The sequence below is a fragment of the Coenobita brevimanus genome, chromosome 15 (assembly GCF_032717465.1).
Source record: "Coenobita brevimanus isolate Jiangsu-jjx chromosome 15, ASM3271746v2, whole genome shotgun sequence".
NCBI classification, from domain to species: Eukaryota; Metazoa; Arthropoda; class Malacostraca; order Decapoda; family Coenobitidae; genus Coenobita; species Coenobita brevimanus.
In genome coordinates, this window is record NC_136968.1 from 785,203 (window position 1) to 793,538 (window position 8,336).

General features: G+C 42.2%; 1 protein-coding gene across 2 annotated transcripts in view; it reads left to right on the plus strand.

The window, feature by feature from the left end:
* Positions 1 to 2,198: 2,198 nt before the first annotated feature.
* The window catches only part of LOC145390763 (apolipoprotein D-like), a 26,239-nt gene continuing 20,101 nt past the window's right edge, over positions 2,199 to 8,336 (plus strand). For both annotated transcript variants that reach the window (XM_080265561.1, XM_080265562.1), the window contains exon 1: positions 2,199 to 2,252. The gene's annotated coding sequence lies outside the window, so the exon portion shown is untranslated. The remainder of the gene's footprint in view (positions 2,253 to 8,336) is intronic.

Consider the following 8,336-nt stretch of genomic DNA (forward strand, 5'->3'; position numbering starts at 1 on the left):
ACTGTGGTAGCGAGGAAGGTAGGTAAGAAGATAGGTAGGTAGGCACTGTGGTAGCTAGGTAGGTAGGAGAGAAGATAGGTAGGTAGGTAGGTATGCTGATAGGTAGGTAGGTATGTAGATAGGTAGGTAGGACAGCAGGTAGGTAGGTAGGCACTATGGTAGCTAGGTAGGAGTAAGTAGGTAGGTAAGTAGACAGGAATAGGTAGGTAGGTAAGTAGATAGGCAGGTAGGTAGGAAAGAAGGTAGGCATAACTGTGGTAAACAGGTAGGTAGATAGGCAGGTAGGCAAGCAGATGGGTAGGCAATGTGGCAACGGGTAGGTAGGATATGAAGGTAAGTAGGTAAGCACTGGTAGGTAGGTAGGGAGGAGAGTAGGTAGGTAAGCAGGTAGTGCACTGTGGTAGGTAGGTATAACAGAGGTAAATAATAATAATAATAATAATAATCTTGATAAACAAATAAATAAATGTGTGTGCTCTTCTTTCTGCTTTAGGGACCATCATCCACTCACTTGATGTAGTGCTTCTTACTTTTTCCTTCGCCTTTATCATTGATTTTCTGTCTGCCCTCCTCATTTCCTATTTCTCACCATCATCCACTCACTTGATGTAGTGCTGCCTACTTCTTCCTTCACCTTTATCATTCTTTTTCTGTGTCTGTCCTCCTCTCTTCCTATTTCTCCCCATCATCCACTCACTTGATGTAATGCTGCCTACTTCTTCCTTCACCTTTATCATTCTTTTTCTGTGTCTGTCCTCCTCTCTTCCTATTTCTCCCCATCATCCACTCACTTGATGTAGTGCTGCCTACTTCTTCCTTCACCTTTATCATTCTTTTTCTGTGCCTGTCTTCCTCTCTTCCTATTTCTCACCATCATCCACTCACTTGATGTAGCGCTGCCTACTTCTTCCTTCACCTTTATCATTCTTTTTCTGTGTCTGTCCTCCTCTCTTCCTATTTCTCCCATCTTTCCTGTCACTTTTTATTACTCTTCTTTCCTTTTCAGGTGGCTTTACATTGAGTGACAAGCCAAATGGTTTCCTGTTAGCCAAGAAACCATTTACAACGCTGGGTGGTAACCATATAACCAAACCATACGTGTTCCCTACGTGTCAACAAGTGAGTTGGTGGAGGGTTAGTGCCCCTCCCCGTAAAACAACTAACTCAAAGACAAATGGACACCCTTTACGGGATTATGGCGTCTGGCAATAGATAGATAGATGGACAGACAGATAAATAGACAGATAGACATAAATAGATAAATGATAGTTAAGGTCGAAGAATTGTATTTACTGAAGGAGTTGTAACAGAATTTCTCCTGCACCCACCCGTGTTCAGTGAGGCGTCTCATTGAACCTTAGGAGTCTCCTTGGTTACTAGCCAAATCAACCCTCCAATCTGACAACACTTGGCCACGAACTGAGCTGAAAGGGGTTAGGATGAGTCTCCTTGGTTACTATTCAAAATCTTTTTCACGTGAACACTCTCCTGAAACGTGGGTGGTATTATCCGTAGAGAGTGTGTGTGTGTGTGTGTGTGTGTGTGTGTGTGTGTGTGTGTGTGTGTGTGTGTGTGTGTGTGTGTGTGTATTTTTTCTTTATTCGTATGTGTTGTATTTCTCCTAACGCTTTCTGTCACATACAGAGAGGATGGAGAGCGAAAGACTAACGAGGAGAGTGTATGTGAGTGAGGTGGAGGGGGGAGAGGGAGGGGTAGGCTGAGGATGAGATGGAGGGAGTGGAGAGGTATATGTTTCGGGAGGGTGTGAGCTGGGGGCAGGGCAATGAAATGGCGGAGTACAGAGTGACATGGAGGCGATTTGTTTGTGGCCACCCTTTACGGGATTAAGGCGACTGGCAATAGACAGATAGATAGATAGTGCTGTCTTTCTGTTTAATATTAGTTTAAATTCTTTTCTTTGTTCGTCCTGCAGTAAACAGTTTCGTGGGTTTATTTTCTCACAGGATAGACTGAGAAATTATGGACGTCTACGTGAATGTCTGTCACTACTCGTAAATCTCTCTCCCTCCCTCCCTCTCTCTCTCTTTCTCTCTCTCCAAGCAGGAAATGGAGGGAGAGAGGGAATGAAATCACGTAGGAAGGAAGGGCGTGAGGGAGGAGTTTTTATTGAGGTGGGAGGGGACGGGAGGGAGGGACATCCGGCCTACTACTGGTAAACCTCAGTGTGCGTTTGGCCGTGGGAGGGGAAGGTTGTGTGTCTTTTTCTCTCCATCACTTCTCTAGACCACCAGGTATTTTAAAATCTTCTCTCCGTGCAAGCTCAAAAAATATCAATTATAGCTCAGAATATACTCAAAATTCTCACAGATTTTATATTAACTGTCGAAAAATGCGCAGGACCAAAACGGAATATGTGCAAATCAAAACATAAACAGGCTTTTGGTGTGTTCGTCATATTTTTTCCCATTCGGCGATTATTTTCCCGCCATTTTTTCAAAGTAACGATACGTAAGATTTTTCTTTTTGAATTTTTAAATATAGAATCACTGAAAAAAAAAAGGGGGGGTTATTAATTGAAAGAATATTTTTGATTTTCGTGGACTGCTATTTATTGATGGTAACTGAAAAAAAAATGAAATGGAAAGCTGATGCCAGTAGGTCGGGTCAGGTGAGAGAGAGAGAGAGACGAAATCCTCTGAAATGGAAAGTTGATGCCAGTAGGTCAGGTCAGGTCAGAGAGAGAGGAGAGACGAAATACTCTGAAATGGAAAGATGCCAGTAGGTTAGGTCAGAGAGATAGAGAGAGAGAGAAACCAGAATACGGAGAAAGTTGTCCTGTATAGGTTATCTGGGCTGTGAGAGAGAGAGAGAGAGAGAGAGAGAGAGAGAGACGCAGGCAAGTAGGGTCAAAGGTTCCGTTATCTCCTCCTCCTCCTCCTCCTTCCTCCTCCTTCTCCTCCTCCTCCTCGTCCTTCCTCCTCCTCCTCCTCCTCGTCCTTCCTCCTTCTCCTCCTCGTCCTTCCTCCTTCTCCTCCTCCTCCTTATCATCATCATCATCGTCTTCCTCGATATTATTATTATTATTATTATTATTATTACTACTACTACTACTACTACTACCATTCCTACTACCGTACCAATATTCCCGCTACTACTACTACCAATACTACTACAACCACTCCCACTATTACTACTACTACTGTTACTACCATATTAACGTTAGAATATGATGCTAATTACGAAGAAGTGCTAAGGGATTTGTGTGGAGCCATAGCATTCGTATTAACGCTAGAACATGATGCTAGTCACGAAGAAGTGCTATGGAAAGGATGTAGAGCCATAGCATTCTTATTAACGTTAGAATATGATGCTAGTCACGAAGAAGTGCTATGGAAAGGATGTAGAGCCATACTGTAACTTTGTCTTATTAACACTAGAATATGATGCTAGTCACGAAGAAGTGCTATGGAAAGGATGTACAGCCGTAGTATTGTCTTACTAACGCTAGAATATGATGCTAGTCACGAAGAAGTGCTATGGAAAGGATGCAGAGCCGTAGCGTTGTCTTATTAACGCTAGAATATGATGCTAGTCACGAAGAAGTGCTATGGAAAGGATGTACAGCCGTAGCATTGTCTTATTAACACTAGAATATGATGCTAGTCACGAAGAAGTGTTGGGCCAAGTTAACGTGAACGAGGTAGAGAAAACAGACGCCATCTTGATCAAGGGGTAACGTGCGCATTTGTTTATTTTTGAATTTATATAAGATTTCGTTTTTTTTTATATATATTCAAATTTTAGAAGGTTTAAAAATAGACCAACAGGATCTATAGTTTCTTTATTATTATTATTATTATTATTTTTTTTTTTTTTTTTTTTTTTTTTTTTTTTTACGACCCCAGGTGGTGTACGTGTGTCAGTTTTTGAATGATTTTTTTCTTTTTTTTTAATTGTGGTGTGATATTTATTTTGTTACTGAGGGATCTTTTGTACTTGATTTATTATTGTTATTATTATTATTATTGTTGTTGCTATTATTATTATTATTACTACTACTACTACCACTACCATTATTATTATTATTATAATCACTAGTGCTACTACTATTATTATTATTATTATTATTATTATTATTTACTATTACTACTACTACTACTGTTACTACTACTACTACTATTATTATTATTATCATTGCTGCTGCTGCTACTACTACTACTACTACTAGTACTACCACCACAGCAACAACAATAGTAATAATAATAATAATAATAATAATAATAATGATAGCTAATAATAATGATAAAAATAATAATAATAATAATAATAATAATAACAGCAATAATAACAATAATAATAATAGTAATAATAATAATAATGAATGAATGAATGACGACTAAATGAATGAATGAAGAGATAAATGAATGAATGAATAGATGAATGAATGAATGAAGAGATAAATGAATGGATGTGTGTGTGTGTGTGTGTGTGTGTGTGTGTGTGAGAGAGAGAGAGAGAGATTAAGTTAACAAGATAAATACTGACCAATCATAAAACCTCGAGAGAGAGAGAGAGAGGGAGGGAGAGAGTAACTGCCCTCAATGAAGCCAATATTAAGCCTCTTATTAATCTATTGACTTGCGCCTGGGCTGGTCACCACTACGATAGATAGATAGACAGAACCAGACAGGAAGATAGATAGATACACACAGATAGATAGATACTGATAGATATAGATAGGTAGGTAGGTAGATAGATAGATAGATATTTCTTTATTCTTCCTTCTTTCATTCATTCCCTCCTTCCTTTCTTACATCCCTCCTTCCTTCCTTCCCTCTTTCCTTCACTCCTTCCCTCCTTTCCTTCCTTCATTCATTCTTTCCTTCCTTCCTGCCTCCTTTCCTTTCTCCCTTCCTTCCTTTTCTTTCTTCCTTCCCTCCTTCCTTTTCTTTCTTCCTTCCCTCCTTCCTTTTCTTCCTTCCTTCCCTCCTTCCTTTTCTTCCTTCCCTCCTTCCTTTTCTTCCCTCCTTCCTTCTTTCCCTCCTTCCTTCCTTTGCCCTCAAGAACGCAAGAGAAAAGGACAATTGCAGCAGACCGGATGTACTGTGCTAGGCAGTTCCTCTCTCTCTCTCTCTCTCGTTCTTGCCTACCTTCCCACTTCCATCCATCCATCCTTCTTTCTTTCCTTTCTTTCATCCTTCCTTCCATCCATCCTTCCTTCCTTCTTCCCTTCCTTCCATCCATCCATCCTTCCTTCCTTCTTCCCTTCCATCCATCCATCCTTCCTTCCTTTCTTCTTTCCTTCCTTCTTGCCTTCCTCCCTTCCTTCCATCCAACCTTCCTTCCTCCCCTCCTTCCTTCCTTCCTCCCCTCCTTCCTACCTTCCTTCTATCCTTCCTCCCCTCCTTCCTACCTTCCTTCTATCCTTCCTCCCCTCCTTCCTTCTATCCTTCCTCCCCTCCTTCCTACCTTCCTCCCCTCCTTCCTTCTATCCTTCCTCCCCTCCTTCCTTCTATCCTTCCTCCCCTCCTTCCTTCTATCCTTCCTCCCCTCCTTCCTACCTTCCTTCTATCCTTCCTCACTACCTTCCTACCTTCCTTCCTACCTTCCTTCTATCCTTCCTCCCCTCCTTCCTACCTTCCTACCTTCCTTCTATCCTTCCTCCCCTCCTTCCTACCTTCCTTCTATCCTTCCTACCTTCCTTCTATCCTTCCTCCCCTCCTTCCTACCTTCCTCCCCACCTCCCTACCTTCCTCCCCTCCTTCCTACCTTCCTTCTATCCTTCCTCCCCTCCTTCCTTCTATCTTTCCTCCCCTCCTTCCTTCTATCTTTCCTCCCCTCCTTCCTACCTTCCTTCTATCCTTCCTCCCCTCCTTCCTACCTTCCTCCCCACCTCCCTACCTTCCTCCCCTCCTTCCTTCTATCCTTCCTCCCCTCCTTCCTTCTATCTTTCCTCCCCTCCTTCCTACTTTCCTTCTATCCTTCCTACCTTCCTTCTATCCTTCCTACCTTCCTTCTATCCTTCCTCCCCTCCTTCCTTCTATCCTTCCTACCTTCCTTCTATCCTTCCTCCCCTCCTTCCTACCTTCCTTCTATCCTTCCTCCCCTCCTTCCTACCTTCCTTCTATCCTTCCTACCTTCCTTCTATCCTTCCTACCTTCCTTCTGTCCTTCCTCCCCTCCTTCCTTCTATCCTTCCTCCCCTCCTTCCTACCTTCCTCCCCTCCTTCCTTCCTTCCTACCTTCCTTCTATCCTTCCTCCCCTCCTTCCTACCTTCCTTCTATCCTTCCTCCCCTCCTTCCTACCTTCCTTCTATCCTTCCTTCCTTCCTCCCCTCCTTCCTACCTTCCTTCTATCCTTCCTTCCTTCTTCCCCTCCTTCCTACCTTCCTCCCCTCTTTCCTACCTTCCTCCCCTCCTTCCTTCCTTCCTCCCCTCCTTCCTACCTTCCTTCTATCCTTCCTTCCTTCCTCCCCTCCTTCCTACCTTCCTCCCCTCCTTCCTACCTTCCTCCCCTCCTTCCTTCCTTCCTCCCCTCCTTCCTACCTTCCTTCTATCCTTCCTTCCTTCCTCCCCTCCTTCCTACCTTCCTTCTATCCTTCCTCCCCTCCTTCCTACCTTCCTCCCCTCCTTCCTACCTTCCTTCCTTCCTCCCCTCCTTCCTACCTTCCTCCCCTCCTTCCTACCTTCCTTCTTTCCTTCCTCCCCTCCTTCCTACCTTCCTCCCCTCCTTCCTACCTTCCTTCTATCCTTCCTCCCCTCCTTCCTACCTTCCTCCCCTCCTTCCTTCCTTCCTCCCCTCCTTCCTTCCTTCCTCCCCTCCTTCCTACCTTCCTTCTATCCTTCCTCCCCTCCTTCCTACCTTCCTCCCCTCCTTCCTTCCTTCCTCCCCTCCTTCCTTCCTTCCTCCCCTCCTTCCTTTCATCCATCCATCCATCTTTCCTTTCATCCATCCATCCATCTTTCCTTCCTTCCATCCATCCATCTTTCCTTCCTTCTTCCCTGCCTTCCTTCCTTCATTCCTGCCCTCCTTCCTTCCTCCCTTCCTTCTTTCCTTCGGTCTCTTTGTCATCCTGCTTCTCGTGAGTGGTCAGCCTTTATCCTCTTAAGTTAATTCTCTCTCTCTCTCTCTCATTCCTGTCTTCTACTCACTATCTACCTATTTATCTATCTATCTCTTTCCTATATTCATTTCCCGTATTCTCTTGCTACTCTCTCTCTCTCTCTCTCATGTTCATTCTTGTATTTTCTTCCTCTCTCTCTCATTCCTGTCATCACTTCCTACTCATTATCTATCTATCTATGTCTATCTATTTATCTATCTATCTCTCCTATATTCATTTCCCGTATTCTCTTGCTACTATCTCTCTCTCTCTCTCTCTCTCTCTCTCTCTCTCTCTCTCTCTCTCTCTCTCCACTCTTATTTATGTTAGAACACGTGCTGTAGATAGACAGATAGACAGACAGATAGATAGACAGGTAGACAGATAGATGGATAGGTGGATAGGTAACAAATAGACAGATCGATAAACAGAGATAGACAGATAGATAGACAGATAGATTGATAGACGGATAGATAGATATATAGATAGACGGATAGATAGATAGATAGATAGACGGATAGATAGATAGACGGATAGACAGACAGATAGATAGATAGATACCGGTATACAGATAGACAGTTAGATAGATAGACAGATATAGATGGATAGATAATAGACAGATCGATCAACAGATAGATAATATAAATAGATAGATAGGTAGGAATGATAGGCTGGATGAATAGTCAACAGATAGACAGACAGCTGATAGATAGAATAGACAGATAGATAGTATAAATAGATAGATAGGTAGGAATGATAGGCTGCATGAATAGACAATAGACAGACAGCTGATAGATAGAATAGACAGATAGAAGGATAGATAGATAGAGAGAGAGAGAGAGAGATAATACAGGAAGATGTATAATAAATAATGTATAAATAAAATAAAGTGAAGAGGGAGGGGGAGGCCGAGGATGAGATGGAGGGATGGGGTGGAGAGGTATATGAGAGAGAGGGGGGGTGTGAGCTGCGAGCAGGGCAGTGAAATGGCGGGGGACAGGGCGACATGGAGGCGATTTGTTTGTGGCCACCCCTTACGGGATTAAGGCGTCTGGCAATAGATAGATAGACAGAAATAAATAAATAATAGAGGAAAATAAATAAAAAATAAAATAATGGAGGATAAATAGTAAATAAATAAATAAATAAAGATAAATAATAAATAAAAATGAATAAATGATCAATAAATAAATAAATAAAAATAAAGATAAATAAATGATAAATAAAATACATAAAGGATGATAAATAATAAATAAACCATAAATAAATAAAT